The 22,576-nt window shown below is 40.7% G+C and overlaps 1 protein-coding gene across 2 annotated transcripts in view; it reads right to left on the bottom strand.

The window, feature by feature from the left end:
* The window catches only part of LOC147692501 (cytochrome P450 2G1-like), a 591,635-nt gene that overhangs the window by 366,372 nt on the left and 202,687 nt on the right, over positions 1–22,576 (bottom strand). The window lies entirely within an intron of this gene.

Here is a 22,576-nt window from a genome sequence, read left to right as displayed (position 1 = left end):
ACTCTTGGGCATAATTTGAATTGAGCCACATCCAGGTATACATAGCCTGGCACAACTGGGTTGTAGCTGAAGGCAGTGTGGGTGTCTCAGTGGGATAGTATGGTGTTCATTGGGGGATGTGGCACTACGCCAGAGCTGCCGAATTTGGTTCTGGGGAACCAGGTTCAGCCTTCATGAACAGTCCACCAGACCACTCTCCTGAGGGAGCACATTCCCATGGAAGACCTTAGAAGCCCCAGCTAGACCTTTAGAAGCCCAGGCCCAGCCCCACAGCACAGCCCGACGGCGGCACGTGACATGAGTGAGAGTCACGACGTCGCAGCGGCACTACAGTGAGTGAGTGAGCTCAGCTGACTGACTGAGTACGGACTCCGGCGGTACCTCTCCTTGACCTCCGGTAAGTGGGTCTGGGTTACGGACGGTCCCGGGTGGTATTATCTTAAAACTGCCCACAGACTTCTCCCACCCTCAGCTGCCACCTGCTAGCCTGGCCTGAAGACGTTGCTGATTTTGCCTGTCTGGTGTCCTATCCGTCTCCATTCACGCTATGTTTTTGCTCTTCTTGTGGTATTTGTGCTTGCTGTAGGGAGTGTTTGTGGTAATATCAGGGAAATCCATAGCAAAAGTTGGCCCACCAGACCATAAAACGGGGTCTGTATACTCATTTTTCAGACCAGCCCTTCTGGCACTGCTAGATGCACTGTAGGCCAGCCTCCCTGGAAAATGGTAAACAAGAATTGATGCAATTGTATTTAGTGATAATGTAAAACCTAATAGTGATTGTATGTATGTTTAAGACAACTGTGGAGGGGTAAAGAGCATATGGTACAGTACAGAAGAGAAAACTGGCCCACTTGCATTGTAAATGCTTCATGTTATTTAAAAACATAAACCACTTCAAGCTTTTATCAGTTTACAAAGCACTTGGAAGGGTCAAGTCAGTGTCCAGGATCTACTCTGCAGAAACTAAAATAATGAATTCCACAACAATGAGATTTGGTATGGTTGTAACCTGTGGGCAAGGGCTGATATATGCATGCATGGGAGATAGTGCAAGTCTTCTAAGAAGAACACTATATTGTCGCATTAAACTGGTGTAAGACGAGAAATATCCACTGCAAATGGTCGAGAAATGTCCATTGCAAATGTTTTTGTGCCTGGTTTTCCACTTTTCACTTATTACAGTATGAGCCCTTAAACTGCTCATTTCCGATTATGCTCGTGAAGTTTTCTCCTAGCCCTACCTAGAGGAAATTATGGGGGCAAAAGTGTGCAGAATCGCTCCCCAAAAGGTTGTTCACATGTTATTCCCCGATATATACAGCAGACTTTTTGTCTAGTTTAAAAAATGCCCAAGTATGCCCATGCATTTAGTAAGACACATTTAATCACTCACTCATAAAGTCAGTCACGCACCTACTAAATCCTTCATCCAGACACTTATACATCCACTCATTCTTCAATATGTAAATCAGTGATGTCAAATGAGATGTCATCAGTGATGTCATTTGAGATGTCCTCAGTGATGTCATCAGTGATGTCACTGACCATGTCATGAATGATGTAATATGTGACATCATCAGCAGTGGATTGCGGGTGTGCGAAATATAGTTAGTACAACTAACTATATAGGAGCAATTTCAATGGTTTTTTAAATGCTAATTCCTAACTATATAAGGCCTGAAACCTATGGTTTTTTAGGTGAATTTGCAAGGTTTTTAAAATGCTAATTTCTAACTATATAAGGCCTGAAACCTATGGTTTTTTAAGTGAATTTGCAAGGTTTTTTAAATGTTAATTCCTAACTATAATACTATATAAGACCTGAAACCTATGTTTTTTTCAGTGAATTTGCAAGGTTTTTTAAATGCTAATTCCTAACTATATCAGGCGTGAAACCTATATTTTTTTCAATAAATTTCAAACGTTTTGTAAATGCTAATTCTATTATCGGATAACGTTTATGTATGTTATTATCCTTCTGGGACCACCTGAGCAGCCATCTTGTTTCTCAGGAGAAGTGAGGCACAAGAGAGCACAAAACAAGAGTGGAAAACACGAAAAGGGGGCAGGGTAGAGACCCCCTGACCCCCTAGCCCTTCTCAGGCGGGGTACGCGTACCGCACGCGTACGGTGTGCGTACCCCTCGATTTTTTCGATTTTTTTTTTTTTTTTGCCCTGGGGGGTCCTTCTGGGACCCCCTGGGAAGGGCTAGAGGGTTGAGGGGTCTCTACCCTGCCCCCTTTTTGTGTTTTCCACTCTTGTTTTGGGCTCTCTTGTGCCTCAGTTCTCCTGAAAAACAAGATGGTGGCCAACACTTCCTGGTTTGGACAGTTTGGAATGTTGACAGTCCACTGCCAGCCAATCAGAAACTCGCTCGCGCACGTAAAGGTACGCGCGCGTACGGTACGCGTACCGTGCGCATACGGTGAGCGCATATAGATATATAATTTGCTCAAATTCGATTTTCTCAACAACTACTGGAGGGATTTTCACCAAATATAGAAAAGGCACTACTGCATACCTGTCCCTACCATTTTGCCAAGTTTGGTGTAATTCCGTTCAGCCGTGTCTAAAGGTCCCATAGAAAATGCCATTTAAAAAAATGAAATTGAATTTTCTCAAGAACTAGTGGAGGGATTTTCACCAAACATAGAAAAGGCACATGTGCATACCGGGCCCTACCATTTTGCCAAGTTTGGTGTAATTCCATTCAGCCGTTCGGGCTGTAGCCGTGTCTAAAGGTCCCTATGGAAATTAACATGGGGAAAACACGTTTTGGGGACCCCCTTTCGGCCCCCGCTTGACGAATCCCCCCAAAACTTTCGGGGAAGGAGCGGAGCGGAGCTGGCCAAAATTTCGGAAAATTACAGGCAGATTCCTCAATCGGCGCTAAAGTTATTCCCAATAGAATGTTGAGCGCATATAGATATATAATTTGCTCAAAATCAATTTTCTCAACAACTACTGGAGGGATTTTCACCAATTAAAGAAAAGGCACTACTGCATACCTGTCCCTACCATTTTGCCAAGTTTGGTGTAATTCCGTTCAGCCGTTCGGGCTGTAGCCGTGTCTAAAGGTCCCATAGAAAATGCCATTTGAAAAATTTCAAATTCAATTTTCTCAAAAACTACTGGAGGGATTTACACCAAACATACAAAAGGCACTGCTGCATACCAGTCCCTACCATTTTACCAAATCTGGTGTAATTCCGTTCTGCCGTTCGAGCTGTAGCCTTGTCAGAATGTCCCTATGGAAATTAACATGGGGAAACACGTTTTGGGACCCCCCCTTTTTTCTCGAATCCCCCCGAAACTTTCAGGGAAGGAGCAGAGCGTAGCGAGGCAAATTTAAGGAAAATTACAGGCAGATCCCTCAATCGGCGCCAAAGTTATTCCCAATAGAATGTTCAGAATTTCCAATGGTAACTAGGTCCTAACTATATATACCTACTGGCGACCGCCAGTAGGTAATATATATATATATATATATATATATATATATATATATATATATATATATATATATATATATATATATATTTTTTTTTTTTTTTAACTCGATTTGTCCTGCAGCAGAGGGAGCACTGATCAGTCGGTGCCCACGTCGAGACCAGGGCAGTGTCTCGTCAATATTCCACACAAAAAGAATTGTCGCGGCTCACTTCTTGGTAGTTTCACAGTTGGTTTATTTCAGATCGTGAAAAACTCCTTATACGAGTTTCGAACCGAAGTTCCTGTTCACTGCAGTGTTTAACAATTGTCCCTTTTCAGTTTCACTATTTATATAATTACACCCTCATGTTAATTGTGGTGCATGCTGGGCCATGTAGTGTTTGTTTCAATAAACTTTATTGAGCGATGATATTTACGTGCTTCTGCATTCTGATGGTGGTGGTGTCAGACAACAGGGTTATATCTGTTTTACCTAACACTTCGCGCTTCTCTAAAATTAGACAAACAACGCTTACTCAATTCATGGCAGCGCCATGAATGATTAGATCAATGTCGCGGTAGCTTTAAATTGATTGTGTAGGTAACTTGGGACTAAGTGTCTGTTGGCTTATCTAGGGCTGAGTGCCCTTGGCCCCCGCTGTGCACTTACCACCCTCTGGAATACATGTCCTATATCTATATATATTGATATGGCCATTGATGACGTATCACTATTTCTACAGTTGTGCAATAAACAAAATACTTTAGTTGTTATTTTGGTTGGTCATGTTAAGAAGGAAGTCTTTACATTATGTCCACATTTGGATATTCTCAGATGGTTATCAATGTCCTCTCAGTTGTCTTTTATCCATTCTTTGTTCTAGAGGATATTATCTTGGTTTGGGATATTGCTGATCCGTGTCTGACTGGCAGTCTGTCTCCTATAAATGGATGTACATTTCCTCATCTCCGTTCAGACCTAGCGGTTGTTTTGTTCTGAATCTCATTATGAGCTTCGACTCCAATCTTCTAAGCTTCTATGTCCGATTCCCATCTCGTTCGTGCTGTGGGATGGTTGCCAGGCCGGAGTATTTGACGTCTAGCCAAGTTTTTCCTTGGTGGATGATGATGTGTTTGGCCATGGCATACGTATGGTCCCCATTTTGTATGGTACGAATGTGCTCCAATATCCGTTTCTTTAGGGAACATACCTTGCTCCCGATATATTGTTTTCTACAGCAGCATTGCAGCATATAGACCACAAAAGATGATTCACAAGTTATGTTGTCCCTAATTTAAAAATTCTTTTCTGCTGGATCTTTGAGACTTTTGATGTTGCGGCCTATTTTACAGGCTTTACACGTTATACATTTTGTGAAGCCTTTAATTGTGGTTTGGAGCCAGGATTCAGTTTTTTTAATTTAAAAATGACTTCGCACCAGATGGTCTGAAAGGTTTGGTGCTCTTCGGTACGAGACTAATGGGCGTTCTCCGATGTTAATTCCTGTATCAGGATCCTTTTGAAGTACGTGCCATTATTTCATAAGTATCTGTTGGATTTTGTAACTTTCTTTGCTGAAAGTTATTATCATCCGTGGCTGGTCTTCCTTTGATGCTGTTTGATTACTTTGGTTGCTGGTTTCTTGAGTCTCTCTTTCAATTCTTTTGTATTCAGTTCTTTCTTCTTTGCTCAACAGTGTTTCAGCTCTTGTTTTTGTTGTAAATGAATCTAGGACCCTAGTGTAATTTTCCCGATTCATGCTCTTATATAGGTATACTTTATCATAGGCATAGAAATCACTACCATTTTTGGCCTAAGCCATACAGCCCAAATACGGCATGGCTACTTCCACTAAGTTCCGAGAATCAACAACAATTTCTTGGAAAAACCTGCCTTCAGCAGCTAGGTACTTCCCCCTGCTTGAATATTAAGTTCTCCAAGAACTCCTAGCGTTTTCCAAGAATTTAGCCTTAGAGTGACATTATTAAGTCGAAACATGCGTCAAACTCGGCACCTTCAAAGTATAAATATGCCTGGGTTTGCCTAGACAAACACACAGTGGTTTGGAGCAGACCGACTATCTAGTTGCCCGACGCCCTGCAGCAACAAATGCCGAAGGAAGCCGACCCTCCAGCTGACGCTGTATTTTTCTCTTGCTGAGAAATCCAGCTCCAGTGTTTCCGGCTTACCCTTGCGGGTATCTGGGAAATCGAGTCCTGAGAGAGAGATACAAGACCTCCTTCATTCTAAAACTAAGGTCTCGGAGCTGATTAGACGTCTTAGAGAAATCTTGGAATAGATTCCTGGCAGAGAACTACTAAAACTTAGGCTACTCCTCACTTACTTCTTCCCTCATACTAGACTTAGGTTAGGTACACCGGGGTAGGCGTATTTTAGAAGCACCAGTTGAGTACTTTTAGTCATTATTTATTACTGTATGTATTTTATACATTTTATGCACTTTATGGCTTAGAAACCATATCATGCTTTTACAGTACTACTTTATAATACGTTTCGTATTATATGCCTTGTACTTTATAACCAGTATTACGATTGTAGCAGTTAATTTCCTATGCTTGAGAAAGAAGACTGTTCAATAAATACTTTTGATTGAAAATGCCCGTCTCTCTATTTCTCTGCATCTCTGGTGAAACGAAGCATGCACGATTGACTGAGTAAAATAGTTATCTATTGTTTCCGCGACTCTAGAGATTTTATTTTATTATTCTTGGGAAACAAAGTTGTCATGTTTATGCGGTTGTCAGAAACGAATCCATTCTTGTGAATTCGAGAAAGTTTCTTTTTTTTTTTAAAACAGTTCTTTATTGAGATTTTAACATTTTATCCCACCACCGGCCCCCCCCACCCTCCAATACAGGCAAATAGTTTTATAAATATATACATAGTCCGATATACGCATATTTTGAACATGTAACATATATATATATATATTATTTTTTTTCCCCCTTTTTTCTTCCCCTTCCCTTCTTAAACTGAACATAGCGAGTAATTATTTGGGACCAGATAAACAAGACAATTAATAATCACAGTAATACATTAGATAAACAATTTAAGCCGTCTATCATAGACCATCCATCCAATGAGTTAATGGGTACCAAATTTTTAAACCCCTCTTTTTTTTTTAAACCTTTCCTGCCATAAATTGCTTTCTCCAGACTATAAGTCGAGAGTAGTCGAGCCCGCCACTGTTGAAAGGATGGTGGAACCTTATCTAACCACCCAGATGTTAGGCAAATTCGAAACACGGCCATAGAAACAAACAAAAAACCCTTTATGTTATCCGGATGGTTCTCGTTATCTAGCCCCAGAATTATTTCTGCAGTTGTAATTTCTATTTTAGTCTCCATTACTTCAGAGAGAAAGATAGATATCTATCTTCTAATAGCGCATAATGCCCCACAAGTGGCAAACATATGGATTAAGTCTACGCCTGGCATCAAACATCTGGGGCAGAAGGTTCCTTTACCGGTGCTCCATTTAGCTAGTTGTTAAGGAGTATGATATAATGAAAAAAAGGTTTTATAAAATTGGGCATATAACTTTGAGGACATTAATAGCGATTGGGACATTTGAAATGAATTCTGTATAGCTAAACTTGATAGCCCAAGTTTACCCTGCCATTTTAGTATATTTTTATCCATATCATCCGGAACGCCAGTCATTAGATTATTATATAGTACCCTAATTTTAACATTACTACATTGTACAACTATTTCTATTAAATAATTTTCAAGCATATCCATACCTCCTCCCCCCTTTTTCATGATAAAATCCCTCACCTGTAGATATTTAAAAAAGTCCCTGTGTTCCAGGCCATATTTATTTTTTTAGAGATTCAAATGACATAAAGCCAGCTGGCTCATAAAGACAGCCGACTTGTACTATACCAAGTCTAATCCACGGTGTCATACATGAATCCGAGAAAATCTCTGGGAGATTTTGTTTAGTTATAAAAGTTGTGTAATACGAAAATCGGCCTAGTCCTAAATGTTTACGAATCTGGCTCCAGGCAGCGTAAATTCCCGATAAAGTTTTAAACCGCACTTTCTTAAAGTGGCAGTCATACGTCAGTCGCCACAAATGTGCGCCTGGCAAACTACCCAGAATAAGTTCCTGAGGCGATGGGACTGATCTCTCTGTAGTATCCTCATGGTTAATCTTAAGCAATAAATTACTGTATTTAAGAATTGTTGCCCACCAGTACATTTTTAAGTTGGGGAGTGCCAGGCCACCTCTATCTATCAGTAGGGTGATAAATGTATTAGCTCTACAAGTTTTCCCATAGTTCCAAATAAAGTGGGAGAAAATTCTATCAATTTCCTTAAATAATAATGGTTCAAAATTCAAACAAATAGTGCAGAAAAAGTACACAAATTTGGGAAGATATAACATTTTTATTACATTACACCTTCCTATGATTGTTAGATGTAAATTATGTAGTTTTTTTAAGCCTTTTTCGGTTTGTTTGATTAGGGGATCCATATTAAGTTTAACCAAGTTATTTAGATTAGCAGTGAGATTGACACCCAAATATATTGCTTTGTCCGTTACTCTATCATCCACAAAATTACATTTATTATTTATTATAATTTGGGTTTTAGATTGGTTTCGTTTATACCCCGAGATTTCCCCAAATTTACTTGCCTCTTTTTCCATTTCCTCCACAGATTTATTCGGATCGGCTGTCACGATAGCAATATCATCAGCATACGCTAAAGACTTAGTATCACCATTAGATGTCTTTATGGGAGTTATAGATGTATTTTCTTCCAGTCTGTGGATGAATGGATCAATAAAAATGGCAAATAACAGCGGGGAGCACGGACAACCCTGCCTTGTACCTCTTGTTACTTCAATTGAAGCGGAATTTTCACCATTAATCGAGACCACGGTTTTTGGGTTGACATACATCTTACGTACCGCGTTGATAAATACCTCCCCAATCCCATTCTTTGACATGGCGGTCCATAAATAATCCCAGGAGACCCTATCAAAAGCTTTTTCGGCATCTAAGAGAATTAATGCCATAGGGTCTCCTGTTACATCCGCCATGTCAAAGAGTGTGATCACCCTCTGAATATGATCTGTGGTGGATCTACCGGGAACAAATCCATGCTGCCTGACGGAGATTATTTTATGGATAACCGGGGCTAGTCGAGTAGCTAATAATTTGGAGTACATTTTTGCGTCATTATTTATCAAGGTAATAGGACGGTAAGCCCCTAGTTCAGTCGGATCTTTGTCTTTTTTTGGAAAGACGATAATTTTGGCCTTGTTCCAAGATTCCGGTGCATGCCCCCCCCTGAAATACCTGTATTAAAAGTTTGGTCATAATTTCTTTTAATTGCTTATGAAATTTAGCGTAGAATTCCGTTGGAATTCCGTCTAAACCCGTAGCTTTACCAGCGGGTAGGCTATTGATAGACAGAAGGATTTCAATCCAACATGGTATTTCTTCAATTTTTTCTTTGTCAGTCTTAGGTAATTGAAACCCTGTGCCATAGTCCAAATACTCATTTATTTTAGATTGCTTCTTCCCGGTCTCGAGAGAGTTTCTAGTGACCTCTGAGCTAGCTCGCACTCACTATTAATTTTAATATATTCGGTAGAGACCTAGTAGACCTCAGTCCTACTTCTAAACTACAGTATATATTATTCCAATGCGCAGAGCCTATTGGGAATATAGGAACGACACTACATGGCGCCCAACGTTTGGTAAGGTGATAATTTAACGCTAGATACTAGAGTAACTCAGCCGTGCTTTTCACACAGACCCCTTTTTCCCGTAAAATACTCCAATAGACGTCTGGAGTGGGTAAAAGGATAATATCCACCAAAACTGAGTAGGACGAAAATCCTGTGTATTAGTTTTTGGTTTATTCAACGTTGAAGGATAAAGTGTTCCAAAATATTGTGCACCTAATCTTTGTTTCCTTGAAACTTGTTCTGAAAACTTTTCAGTCAGTAAAATAATAATGTCTGACGACGAGGTAGCTGCACCAGCAGCTCAAGCTGTCTTAGAAGACACAAACCTCCAACAAAATGACCCGGATGCTGTAATCATCCCGGCAAATGTAAGAAAAACCATAACTATAAAACTTATATAATATGGGGTATCATCAAGAGGTGGTAAAGTAATCTTTGTTATAGAGGCACATGAATATCGGCAGACAGAGGTATTCATGGATTATGTGTCCTGCAGCAAATGCAGTAACACACGAGTTCCACTACTACAAATTAGAGGAACCTCTAGCGGAATACGTTCCTTTCGAGGATGTTGAAATTCCATTAACTTACCAGGAGCATCAGCTCTGGTTTAAAGGCGCCCTACAACATCAAAATCACATTACCAGGCTCGGTCCACTAGGTAGACCAGGAGCTACATGGCCGGTACTAGCGAACTATACACCACATCCTGACATTAACGGAATGACAGGTCCAGAACTGTTAGCTCAGCTGAAACAGTTAATTAAAATACACAGACAATTGGTTCAATATGTCATGCAGACTTTAACAGTCCAACCAGCTATAAAAATTCCACAGTACACCCCGTATCAGGGGAACACAAATAAAAAAACACCACAGACTATACAATCAGTCATTGGTAAATTACCCGCAAAGAGGGAACAAATTCCGCTCTGGTTAGTTCAAATAATTACTCAAAAAATTACTCAGATAGAGGCAGTATTCCCTGATAGTACACCTCATGAGAAACACAGAATTCTGACAATCTGTTTACCAATAGGGATCGCGCCACATGTGGAGGACTGTGGCACTTGGGGTACAGTCTTTGCTTCAATCTACACAAAAACACATGGTGTACCGTCTATGGCGGTAATACCAGACGTTCTGAGGCAGATTCAAAATGAATACGGTCCAGAACCGGCCTTAAATCTAGGTATGAAATTACTGAAAGATTTCAAACAGGTCTCAGCCATATTATTAGCTAACATTAAAGGTGAAGCAGCATCCGTGGCAATCCACCAAAAGTTAAAAGAAACAGATATAACAGATCAACCATATGAGCTTGCTAGAATAATTGAAAAATCTTATGAAGAATTAGGAAGAGATAGCTTGGGTGGGAAACCAGTAAAACCTGAATTAACAGAAAATCCTGAAAAGGTGTTTATTAAAAACAATCTCACTACTCCTAAAAAGAAGTGGGAAAACACTAAACAGACTCTTCCTAGAGAGAAACGTTCTCAGTCCAGAGGAAGATCTCTCCAAAGGGGAGGTAGGTCTCCCCAACGGGAGCCCTCTCTAAAAAGGTATAACCTTAGGAATAGGGATAATTTGAAAAAAACCTGACAGATATCAAGATAATGATACATGTCCCTCTCGATCATTTCAGACTTCCTCGCAGAAATCGGAAAGAAGAAGATGGTCAGAACACAAGGAAGAACACGGCAAGTCCAAAGACAAAGAACCCGTTCACCAAAGTAAAAAAGCTCAATTTCCCCAAAAGAAGGTATCAAGCATAAAAATCAGAAATGCCGAGGATCTTGAGGACACAACTCAAGAACGGGGAGTGGGCTCAAACAATGCTAGACAGCACAGCAGAAGTCACCATAGTTCACAGGATCCTGAAGGATCATCTGGAGACAGTGGACTTGAATGAATGCATTCACGTTGAAACTGCCGACACCAGGGTTATTGTATCCCACAAGTTTTATGAAGTAACACTCCGGATGGAGGGAGACATAACTATACTTCTAGCTGAACAAGACTGGCCGCCTGAATTTGTCAGGGAGTGCCCACATGGCGAAGAGATAATTATGCCAGCCTTCTCAAATCACATTCCAATTCATAAAAAATACACTTATTCCAGAAAATGGGCAGTAGCTCAGGCTCCAGCATTATATAAAAATCATGTAGGATGGGATGAGGATTCTCCTCACCATAAAGTCCAGTTAAAAAATCAACTTGCTGCACAAAGGGAGTACCCAGTTAAGCAAGAAGCTAAAAAACAAGTCAGGGAGATTTTAAATCAACTTGAATACCAAGGGGTGATTGAAACATGCACCTCATCACTGAACAATCCTTTGTTTCCTGTCTCCAACCCAGACAATTCATATTGTCTAGTATTGGATTACAGACACTTAAACTCTTGTTGCAAAACTTTTGCAGAACAAAATGCACGCAGTGCAGCACTGATGAATAACATTGTGCGCAAAAAATATAAAACCACATTAGATATTTCAAATGGGTTTTTCTGTCAAAACATTGCACCCGAAAGCAGGCATCTGACCGCTTTCTCAATTATGGGGACACAGCGACAATTTTGCCGTCTCCCCCAAGGATTCAAGAATAGTCCAGGTTTATTTTCAGCCAGGGTAACAGAGTTACTACAAACGTACGATGATGAGGCATTATCTTATGTTGATGACATCTATCTTACAGATGACGACTTGGACAGGCATTTGAAAAGAGTGAACACCATAATACTTGGGTTCGCATCTGAAGGGTATAAATTCAATTTTAAGAAATCACGAATTGCCCACCTCAACGTCCTATTTCTAGGATACGAGTTATCAAGTGAAGGCAAAAGCCTGGCAGCAAACTTTCTAGAAAAATGTGCGCTGCTCCAAGCTCCAAAAACGCTGAAAAACTTACAGTCCATTCTAGGTTTCTTGAATTTTGGAAGAACCTTCGTTCTAAATTACGCAGAAAGGGATAAACCTCTCTACGAACTAATCAAACCTGATTTCAAACCAACTAATTGGACTCAAAGACACACAGAAATTCTGCGTTCAGTCCAAACAGACATGTTAGCAAAAACACAGTTACAGACACGCGAAAACGTTGCAATCTTGTGATCCGAATCATCCCAGGAAGATGCGGATTCACGTACCTGACCTTTAATGAGGGAGAAACTGTACCAATAGCATACAAATCGCACTTGTACACACAAGCTGAAATGAAGTTCACTTCTACTGAGAAAATTCTGACAGCGGTTCAAACTGCAGTAGCAAAAGAGAGAGCTCTCGCGCAGGGTAAACACATAATGATCGTTACACCTATACCTGCCTTAGAGGCAGTGATGAAAGCAAGCATTCCAAATGCTAAAGCTTTACATCTGAGATGGATACAATGGTTTAACTCTCTTGCTGCAACAGACGTTGAATACATTTTTGACCCCAGCTTGAAAACACAAGAATTTCTCCAATACGAACACGAATGTCCTCTGCCGACCGAAATTCTGCCTCTTGAACATTACGGATGTATAATATATACAGACGGATCAGCACAGCCTGGAATTGGGGGCAAACAAGCCTATAGTGCTGCGTGCGCGATTGTTAAAGATCGCTGGTGCGAAGGCAAATTCAGACCTATGGTCACAAAAACTCAATCTCTAGGAGACTGTACAGCTCAGCGAGCTGAACTACAGGCTTTCAAGATGGCGCTTGAAAATACCGATCGCGAATTCCCCACACTCATAGTGTGCGATTCGTATTTCTGTGTTGAATCTTACACCGAAAAAGTGCAGAACTGGGTTAAAAACGGGTTCAAAAATTCAAAGGTGGCACAATTAAGCATAAAATGCTTTGGGAACAAGTAGTTCTTTTGCAGAAAGAACTACAAAAGACTCACGTGATTCATACACTGAGTCATCAGCGTGATGGCGTTCACATTGCAGGGAATTCATTGGCTGATGAAGCCATGAAGGCAGCTGTGCAAACGGCTTCCGTAGCTACAATCGCTCGCTCAAAAAGAGTTATAGATGGTGAAACGCTATTAGCAGTAAAAGCCTCAATGGATGACAATCATGCAGCGTTACCTCTAAACTATCCACTCACGTATACATACATAATTGATGCAAACTCAGTTCCTTTTGCTTGAATCCCTGGAGTGGGGGACAGAGTAATTCCAAACAGGAAGCTGATAGCTTACTTGGTTCAAGAAGCACACATGGGAGAGGGTCTGACACATCAAGGGATCTTGAATCTCTTATAGAGTTAGAAGAGATGTACTGGTGGCCAGGAATGAGCATCCGAATTTGGAATAAACTGCAATACTTGTTACAGATATCATAGCTTTGACAACCACCAGATACCTGAGTACAGTGTAGCCAGCCCAGTTGAGATACCACTGTTAGACAGCATTTGGCTATCTACACGCAGACGTCCCTACAGACAGATGCGGTCCCACAACTACTAGGACATGATTTATTTGGTTTTGGCCTCAGCGCTCGGCTGACGCCAGAACTGTTATAAAGGATTTGCGAGTCTTTATCGGCACATACGCAATCGGCACGCTACATTCTGACCAGGGTCCTGCGTTTAGCTCTTGAGCTTATAAGGAGGCTATGGTTAGCTTGGGCGTTGCATTGCAGTATTCTAGTCCCTTCCATCCTGAGGGTAATGCGGTAGTGGAAAGAAAAAACTGTGACATAAAGCAATACATAACAGCTAAGGTGTTAGGTTCGGGTGATCGGTGGGTCAAACATTTAATAAGTGTCCAACGTAGTCTTAACAATCTGCCAAGAAATTCTCTGGGGGGAATCACTCCTTATGAATTACTGTTTGGTACTAGAATGATAATCGAAGACCTCGATTGTCAAACTTCAGTGGTGGAACAAAAACCCTTTGATGTCAAAGATCGTTGGGCTGTTTTACAAGACTTAAATGAAACAAGAAGAAGTCTGAGTAACACAACACAAAAGCCAAGAGCCACTGAGGAAAAGCCACCTGTCCCTGCAAGACCTGTCTGGATTCCAAAGATTGGGGATCTAGTCAGGGAAAAGATAGCGGTGAAGAAGGAATTTGGACCTTCTTACAGAAAAGCAGTACCTGTCTTAGCAATCCAAGGAACAAGATCAGTAGTACTACCGCCCCTTGCTGGTAAAAAGGAGAACCGAGTCGTGTCCATCGACCTGGTCAAACCACAACATGTGGCCGATAATAAGTAGTAGGCCCAGTGGACTGCCAAGATGTAGCAGAAGACCAAATCTTGCTACTATCCAAGAGGTTCAGACTGAAAGACTTATCACCTTTGATAAACCTGCAGTAAGAAAAGAAGGACTATGCAACAAAGCCATGGAATTCCTGCCTCATGAGACCCAAATAAAAGTTCGTCAAGAAACACCTGTCTACAATGATGTAGCCTCTGACTATACCAATATGACAAAGGAAGAAGCAGCTCCAAAGATTAATAACAATCCTGATGCAATTCCAACAATTGACAGAACTGCCTCAGGCTATTTCATCAACTTTGATAAATTTTCTGAGGATCCCAGTGAACCCGAAGAAAAGTTAACAAATAAAACTATCAAAGAAAAAACAACGGAACTCATTCATCAACTTGAGAAAATATATCTGCTTTCACCATGGATTGAATTTTGGATTGCTTTAGGTGTATTTTTTCTCCTACTCCTGCTGATATTATTTTTAAGCTCAGGACAAATGATAGATGGGAAATACAGTACAATGGACACAGCAAGTCAGAAAATCAACTTGGTCCTAAAACCTCACAAATCATCCCATCGTGAAAAGAGAGACCTGTCATCAGTAAACATCACAGCCGTTCCTATACCTGGTGGTATAGCAAGGGATAGAATTGATGATGACATCTATGGCCCGGTGGAGCTGTTGAAGATTCCACACCAGTTCAAGGTTTCTTTAAGTGACTTTGTATCACCCAGCACATTTTCTGATGATTGGGACTTTGAGACTATTAATAATATGATGTCAGATTTAGAAATGTCTGCAAAATTTACTGAACATGACTATTTAGAAGGGTCATTAGATTATGAACAAATGTATTGTTTTATTCATTTTGGCCACCACTATTTGCACAAATCTGCAAGTCCTAGGAATGTTTTTACATATAATCAATGGGAACATTGTCCCACGCCACCAAAAGGGAGCTCAAAAACATTTCATGAAAAGTTTTCGTACTTCTCAGGGTTTAATGTTACAAATCCAGAAGTTTTTTTTTTCAAAAGTGTAAATAAGACAGGAATTAAAACAATGTTGACCAACACTAAACAAATTTATTCTGCAAACTTTTATGCTCAGCTGTCTACATTAGGTTTCGACTTTTGGAAAGACAACATTGAGACAAAAACTGTCTGGGGCACGAAAGACTGGCAGGTACAAGGTTTAGAGGCCTTGTTCAGAGCCTGCATTATACCAGAACAAATAATGTTTTTAAACGATACTGTTCAACAGACTTCTTGTCTTGGCCTGGCTAAGATAAAAGATTTAAATAAACCGTCTTTACCTAAACCCACTTCATGAGAGTAATGACACTACAGAAAAGGAGGTAGACGTACCATATATTTTAACACAAAACAGAACTAATCCTGATTGGAAAAAATTGTTAATCTGGCCCACAGACACCAATAACTGTCATGATAGATTCCTGAACAAAACACAGGGTTAAAACTGAACAGGCCAGATCCAAGATACTCCCAGAGACAACATCCAGGGATAGTAACAACTTATCGTGTAGGAAAACTATGCATTGAGTGGCTAAAGACATCCATACTTCCGGAAATCAAACAACACTTATCTTTACTTAAAGAAAGCAATGATTTGCGAGATTTCTTAATGGGGCCTCGCAAACCACGGCATAAACGTTTCATATACGCCGGTATATACGCTGCGTACAACGAAGCTTGAAAAATAACGCAAATGGAAACTGCAGAAAGAACACGAGAAATTGATTGTATTAATTTAGAGAAAGCTCTCTCTGTAGTGGACAGGTTGGGCAAAGATTACATTAACCCCTTCTATGCTGCGCAAATTTTGCTCCGGTGCTGAACGTTCCATTGGGGCTATGGAACCATGACGGAACGGTTCCGTCATAAGCACAGGCCACCTTACGCTCATGACGGAACCGTTCCGTCATGAGCATGGAAGGGGTTAAGTCGACATGGACTTTACCTTACACACACAAATGTTGGAACAAGGGAAAAAAGGTATTCCTTAGTGGAAAAAATTGTAAGAACTCACTAAGTGGTACACTTTTGTGCAAAGGTATTAATTTACAGGGAGCCTGCGACGGTTCTGCAAATAACCTCTCTTGCCACCTGCACGATACTCCCTCCACCATGATAGAACACATTTTCAGGCAGCTATCGTATGGCAGTTACAAAATGTTGAATGATCACAGCTGCTGTGGCATGATGCCAGGAAAACTTTATCTCGTTAGTGTATCGTCCATGGTCAGTTGTTGTATGCAAGTATTGTATCCAACGCACAAGACAGTGGGACGGCATTATGGTCTTCACTGAATATCTCTTCTATACGAATTGATACTTTAAGCAGAATAAAAGGCATTCTTTTGCAAAAATCTGTGCCACTGACCTCGTCTAAAGAAACGTATGATCTGCAAGTTGCGAGAACATCTGCAGATGTACATGCACTATTATCAACAAACTGCCCAGTACATTTCGCAGAAGTGTTAAGTGAAATCTTAAACATGTCTGATACCAGTGGCACCGCACTTGTATTTAAGACGATTTTTTCGGGACTCTTAACACCATTCGAAGCAGTCCTCAGCATTTTTCCATATTTCGTGCACTCTATGTTCGGCGGCCTGCCTCTCATCTTGGGACTCGTAGCAGGAATTCTATTTTTATTCCTTCTGCTCTGATATGGCAAGTCCGGCAACCAACGATACCCAGACCAACATGGAAGGGGCCCACCTTGCCATGAGGTATCGTGAGAGGATTACACAGATTCTCGACTTGGCTCATTTAAGAGATCTGAACACAACCTGGTTTCTATCGTTCAGACCAATCTGGCAATATTGCATCTTATCTGTTCTACGATGCCTGCTCTGCGGAAAGAAATGCGTGTTGGACATCTGTCTTACACTTCCATCAGTCCTGCCATCGGATGTTGACGCCTTGCTAGGTCCTGTAACAACTCATGCATCGTGTTGTCCCTAACGACTACCAATCCTGATGACAGCATTCATTGAGGTCTCACCAGTAAGTCTAACTGAGGGTGAGATACGAGGATCAACAGGCACACAGGTACTATCTGATATGAACACTGCTAATGCGGCACCTGGCACTGACGGCAATGCTTCCTATCTGTGCACATTTGATCTGCTAGATCAAGTAGTTCCACTTTCACCTATTTTGGTAGACTATTTCTTTGCCAGCCTTGATGATCTGATGTTTTCTCCTGACACCGAGAATAACTTTTGATTCATGCACACAGCGTTCCCTGAACTCTGAAATTCGGCCTTCAATTTTTTAAAACAAAGACTTTGGGACTATTTTTTCATAACCATTCGAATTTTTTCTCTCCAAAACATTGAACTTTTTTGGCACAGACTAATCTGCTTAAAGTACAACTATTCTTAAAAAACAAGAAATTCTTTTCCTTTTTGAACACTGCCTTGAGAAAGTATTTGGCCTTGTCCTCATATAAAAATTGCCATAATATGTTATGTTATGAAATGGTCTCGACCTTTCTTTCTGTATTTAAGAGCCATTTTCATAAATGTAAATTCATAATTCATTCGGTTTGCATATTTAGATACCATACTATATGCTTAGAATGTCATCACTTCCTTAAAATGCGTACTGTAGAAATGCTCAATATTTCTTTCTCATGTACAACCCTTTCAAGTACATTTTTATGTATTTTGGGGTGGGATTGTAAACACTAGTTTTAGATATGTTCAGTACTTATTAGGTTAGCTTTATTGAGCTTAAGATCGTGGAGTGGATGTTGTAAATTAATCTAGGACCCGAGTGTAATTTTCCCGATTCATGCCCTTATATAGGTATACTTTATCATATCCTTATATAGGCATAGAAATCACTACCATATTTGGCCTAAGCCATACAGCCCAAATACGGCATGGCTACTTCCACTAAGTTTCGAGAATCAACAACAATTTCTTGGAAAAACCTGCCTTCAGCAGCTAGGGACTTCCCCCTGCTTGAATATTAAGTTCTCCAAGAACTCCTAGCGTTTTCCAAGAATTTAGCCTTTGAGTGACGTTATTAAGTCCAAACATGCATCAAACTCGGCACCTTCAAAGTATAAATATGTCTAGGTTTGCCCAGACAAACACACAGTGGTTTGGAGCAGATCGACTATCTACTTGCCCGACGCCCTGCAGCAGCAAGTGCCGAAGGAAGCCGACCCTCCAGCTGACACACTGAGAGAGACGCTGTCTTTTTCTCTTGCCGAGAAATCCAGCTCCAGTGTTTCTGGCTTACCCTTGTGGGTATCTGGGAAAATCGAGTCCTGAGAGAGAGATACAAGACCTCCTTCATTCTAAAACCAAGGTACGGAGCTGATTAGACCTCTTAGAGAATTCTTGGAATAGATTCCTGGCAGAGACCTACTAAAACTTAGGCTACTCCTCACTTACTTCTTCCCTCGTACTAGACTTAGGTTAGGTACACCGGGGTAGGCGTATTTTAGAAGCACCAGTTGAGTACTTTTAGTCATTATTTATTACTGTATGTATTTTATACATTTTATGCACTTTATGTCTTAGAAACCATATCATGCTTTTACAGTACTACTTTAAAATACTGTTCGAATTATATGCCTTGTACTTTATAACCAGTATTATGATTGTAGCAGTTCATTTCCCATGCTTGAGAAAGACTGTTCAATAAATAATTTTTATTGAAAACGCCCGTCTCTCTATTTCTTTGCATCTCTGGTGAAACGAAGCATGCACGATTGACTGAGTAAAATAGTTATCTATTGTTTCTGCGACTCTAGAGATTTGATTTCTTATTCTTGGGAAACAAAGTTGTCATGTTTATGCGGTTGTCAGAAATGAATCCCTTCTTGTGAATTCCAGAAAGTTTCTAGTGACCTCTGAGCTAGCTGGCACTCACTATCAAGTTTAATATATTCGGTAGAGACCTAGTAGACCTCAGTCTTACGTCTAAACTACAGTATATATTATTCCAATGTGCAGAGACTATTGGGAATATAGGAACTGCACACCATTTTCTTCCTTGCCTTAGTTTCACTTCTTTTTACATCTGTGTGTTTATATCCACGTTGTAAGAAACGTGTTTTGGTTTCTGCAAATTTCTTTTCCATTTCCAAATCCTCTGAGCAATTTCTTCTCATCCGTAATAGTTCACCATACGGTATGCTCTTTTTTAAATTTTGAGGGTGAAAACTAAGTCCATGCAACAGACTGTTAGTAGCTGTTTTCTTTCTGTGAACAGTGGTTTGTATTTTGTTGTCTTTAACATAGAACTTGGTGTCCAAGAACTCAATTTCCTTGGCACTTACTGTGCATGTGAACCTTAGTCCCACATCATTAGTATTGAGGATTGAAAAGAAGATGTGAAACTCCGACTCTGTTCCTTTCCACAAAAGGAACAAAAATCATCGATAAAGCGCAACCATAGCGCTACGTTTGGCATGTGGTGGTCGTTTTCCTCTCTCCAAGCTATGCTCCTCTCCCACACCCCATCATGAAATTAGCATAGCTTGGAGAGAAGGAAACTCCCATAGCTGTACCGCAACACTGTTCGTAGATCTTCTTGTTAAAAAGGAATACGTTGTTATATAAGCACATCGTTATCATCTCGATCAGCATCTTCGAGTGTTCCAGCTCATTGATTGGTCGTTGTTGGAGAAAGTACTGGATTGCCTGTATCCCTATCTCGTGGTCAATAGAGGTGTACAATGACACCACATCAATTGTCACTAGCAGGTAGGTGGGTTGCCACTGGGTATTCATAAGTATGCACAGAAAATTGCCAGTATCCTTTATGTACGAGCTGAGCGCAGGAACAATTGGGGCTATGAAATGGTCTACATAAGTTGAGATGTTTTCATATAGACTGCCACAGCTATGAATGATCGGCCGTCCTAGTGGCTTGTTCAATGTCTTGTGGACTTTCGGAAGAAAGTATATGGTCAGAGTGATTGGATTGTCAACCATTAGAAATGTCTTCTCATCTTCCGTTAGCAGTCCCTTTGATTGCCACAAATCCAATTTCTTACTCAGATCCATCATAAGGCCATGGATGGGATTCCTTAACAAAACTATATAGTTCCTGGTTTCATTTAGTTGTTGCATGGCCTCCTCCATGTAATGCTGTTTTTTCATCACCACTATGTTTACGCCTTTGTCGGAGGGTTTGATCTCAATGGTGTTGTTGTTCTTGAGAGTTTGTATTGCCATGCGTTTTTTTTGGGTAAAATTCTCCTCATTCATTTGATTGACGTTATTTTGCATTTTATCAAGATCTCCCATTACTAGATTATAAAAAATATTGATCTTGTTGCCTGGGTGAAGGGCAGGGCAAAATTTGGATTTCTTTTTTAATCCAGTGGCTATTTGTCTGTCTATTTATATTCCCATTTCTTCCAGAATCTGAATGTTGGATATATGTGAATCTGTTATTTCATTCGCCAATTCATATGGAACTCGAAGCTGTGGTAATTCTGCTATTTTGTATGTCCCTGAGTATTCCACTTGTGTACCAGGATCTTGAGCAAATGGCCTATTCAGTGGAGTTTTCACAAAGAATTTCTTTAGTTTTCATTTTCTTATGTATTTGTAGGGGTCTATTTTGGTATCAATAGTCGTCTTGATGTATTTCAGGGCAGAATGAGAGTCCTTTGTTGAGGAGTTTTATTTCAGCTTTTGTTAGATTGTATCTCGATAAATTGATGACTAAATCTGGGGTTGTCCGGCTGCTGACATTTATCTTCTCACCACTGTTCGGGTTCTCAGATTGTATCTGCCTCCTTTGTCACTTGCCTCTTCTTGTTTTTCGTCTTGATTTCTTGAGGGAAAGAATCCCCTTCCCCTTGCTCGTCCCTGCCCGTGACCTCTTGTGTTGCCCCGGGGTGTTTGCTGCTCCTGATAGAGCAGCTTCATTTCCTCTAAAAAAGAGAACTTTCTCAAGCCTATTGGTCTCTGCTCCCCCACACTCAGGTCCGATTCCGACCCACTCGTTATTTGTCCGGTTACTTGGTCCGTGTTAGTGTTCCACTGTTGTTTGAAGACTTCAAATCTTCTCGTAAATGTGAGGATTGTTCCAAACTCATAATCATCCTCATCCCTACGGAATTTGCGTTGTTTCCTATTTTGCACTTCGTCTTCATGTTTGTCCAAGTTCCGTTCCATATCAGCTCTAAGTTTTTTAATTACTCCACTGTCTTCGTTAGTTGCTGTTATTTGGCTCTCAATGTCTGATATTTTCTGATGAAGCTCCTCTATTTCCTTTCTCGCATACTTTATGATGATTAGCATCATATTTCTCGAGCAGTCCATATTATTACTCCTCAAGCATCTCAGGCTTGGTGTCCGGATGGGTTGGGAGCGTGAATATGCGGAGCCCTCTCGGTACCATATTGCATTCCACATATTTCTCTAGGGTAATGATTTCCCACCCTCGAGATATTTCCTTGCGCATTAGTTTTTCTAATTGCATGAAAAGCTGTTTGCTTGTAGTGACCGTAGGTCATGCTGCCTTGCCAGCCTCCTCCACGTTTTTGGTTGTTTTCGTACCTCTTTGGAACATGCTCTCTGCTTTTGTCATTCTTTTGGCTGTTCTTTCCTCTATTCTTACGTCACGTTCCCGTCAGTAATTATTGTTCGTGCACCGCCTCCTAGGGTTCGTCACCGCTTGTTAGACGTTGCTTGTTGTTTGATTTACAGTTGTTTGGGACAATTTTCAAAACACTGAGGGTTCTTTTCATAGAGAGGGGCAGTAACTTAATTTACCCCAAAACACGATCTGTTTGCCACTACCAAGAAAGGTTCGTCTGAAGACAGGTGATTGTTTTCAGAGGTTGCAGGGCTTCACAGTAGCCGATATTCGTGCATCTTTCCTTACTGCAGCATGCTCAAGTTTAAAAGGTTAAAATTTTGCGAAGGAGACTACATGTACCAGCATGCTTAGCTGTATTGAACTCACCTGAGAGACATAAATGCGAATTGAAAAACCCACTGGAGGGTAGAAAGAAGACTAAGCACATGGAGATGCAGCACTTGCCATGAAAATACCCGCTTATTTGCAGCGCATGTCTCTGAAGAAGGAGCTTGGGGCTCTGAAACCGGCCAGACACAGAAACAACGGGCATGTAAGCGCTGGTTCCCCAAATAAAATTGTCTGGAAGACTCGCTGCTGTGGAGTGCATTCTCGAGCCTTGGGGCAAA

The sequence above is a fragment of the Lissotriton vulgaris genome, chromosome 9 (genome assembly GCF_964263255.1).
Source record: "Lissotriton vulgaris chromosome 9, aLisVul1.2, whole genome shotgun sequence".
Lineage (NCBI taxonomy): Eukaryota > Metazoa > Chordata > Amphibia > Caudata > Salamandridae > Lissotriton > Lissotriton vulgaris.
The sequence above is the reverse complement of the archived record's forward strand: the minus strand, read 5'-3'. Positions and strand labels throughout refer to the sequence as shown.